Source organism: Odontesthes bonariensis, unplaced genomic scaffold (assembly GCF_027942865.1).
Source record: "Odontesthes bonariensis isolate fOdoBon6 unplaced genomic scaffold, fOdoBon6.hap1 scaffold_111, whole genome shotgun sequence".
Lineage (NCBI taxonomy): Eukaryota > Metazoa > Chordata > Actinopteri > Atheriniformes > Atherinopsidae > Odontesthes > Odontesthes bonariensis.
Window position 1 is genome coordinate 37,501 of NW_027457370.1, and position 1,875 is coordinate 39,375.

The following is a 1,875-nucleotide window of genomic DNA, read 5'->3' on the forward strand; positions in this document are numbered from 1 at the left end:
AGTGTCTTACAGTACCAGGGGCGTGGAGCTCCAGGGGCTGCGGGTTGGGTGGCTAGGCCGGGGAGGGGTGCTTAAGTGTGGGTACACAGGTGTGGATGGAGGGCCTGGAGCCTGGTTCTTTTTCTTTTTCCTTTTTTTTTTTCAAAGTGTCTTACAGTACCAGGGGCGTGGAGCTCCAGGGGCTGCGGGTTGGGTGGCTAGGCCGGGGAGGGGTGCTTAAGTGTGGGTACACAGGTGTGGATGGAGGGCCTGGAGCCTGGTTCTTTTTCTTTTTCCTTTTTTTTTTTCAAAGTGTCTTACAGTACCAGGGGCGTGGAGCTCCAGGGGCTGCGGGTTGGGTGGCTAGGCCGGGGAGGGGTGCTTAAGTGTGGGTACACAGGTGTGGATGGAGGGCCTGGAGCCTGGTTCTTTTTCTTTTTCCTTTTTTTTTTTCAAAGTGTCTTACAGTACCAGGGGCGTGGAGCTCCAGGGGCTGCGGGTTGGGTGGCTAGGCCGGGGAGGGGTGCTTAAGTGTGGGTACACAGGTGTGGATGGAGGGCCTGGAGCCTGGTTCTTTTTCTTTTTCCTTTTTTTTTTTCAAAGTGTCTTACAGTACCAGGGGCGTGGAGCTCCAGGGGCTGCGGGTTGGGTGGCTAGGCCGGGGAGGGGTGCTTAAGTGTGGGTACACAGGTGTGGATGGAGGGCCTGGAGCCTGGTTCTTTTTCTTTTTCCTTTTTTTTTTTCAAAGTGTCTTACAGTACCAGGGGCGTGGAGCTCCAGGGGCTGCGGGTTGGGTGGCTAGGCCGGGGAGGGGTGCTTAAGTGTGGGTACACAGGTGTGGATGGAGGGCCTGGAGCCTGGTTCTTTTTCTTTTTCCTTTTTTTTTTTCAAAGTGTCTTACAGTACCAGGGGCGTGGAGCTCCAGGGGCTGCGGGTTGGGTGGCTAGGCCGGGGAGGGGTGCTTAAGTGTGGGTACACAGGTGTGGATGGAGGGCCTGGAGCCTGGTTCTTTTTCTTTTTCCTTTTTTTTTTTCAAAGTGTCTTACAGTACCAGGGGCGTGGAGCTCCAGGGGCTGCGGGTTGGGTGGCTAGGCCGGGGAGGGGTGCTTAAGTGTGGGTACACAGGTGTGGATGGAGGGCCTGGAGCCTGGTTCTTTTTCTTTTTCCTTTTTTTTTTTCAAAGTGTCTTACAGTACCAGGGGCGTGGAGCTCCAGGGGCTGCGGGTTGGGTGGCTAGGCCGGGGAGGGGTGCTTAAGTGTGGGTACACAGGTGTGGATGGAGGGCCTGGAGCCTGGTTCTTTTTCTTTTTCCTTTTTTTTTTTCAAAGTGTCTTACAGTACCAGGGGCGTGGAGCTCCAGGGGCTGCGGGTTGGGTGGCTAGGCCGGGGAGGGGTGCTTAAGTGTGGGTACACAGGTGTGGATGGAGGGCCTGGAGCCTGGTTCTTTTTCTTTTTCCTTTTTTTTTTTCAAAGTGTCTTACAGTACCAGGGGCGTGGAGCTCCAGGGGCTGCGGGTTGGGTGGCTAGGCCGGGGAGGGGTGCTTAAGTGTGGGTACACAGGTGTGGATGGAGGGCCTGGAGCCTGGTTCTTTTTCTTTTTCCTTTTTTTTTTTCAAAGTGTCTTACAGTACCAGGGGCGTGGAGCTCCAGGGGCTGCGGGTTGGGTGGCTAGGCCGGGGAGGGGTGCTTAAGTGTGGGTACACAGGTGTGGATGGAGGGCCTGGAGCCTGGTTCTCCTTAACCCTAGCCCTAGCCCCGGCCCCAGCCCTGACTCTAGCCCCAGCCCTTACCCTAACCCAACCTAAACCCTGCCTCCAGCCCTAACCCCAGCCCCAACCCTAACCCTAACCCCAACCCCAACCCCAACCCTAACCCTAACCCTAACCCTAACCCTAG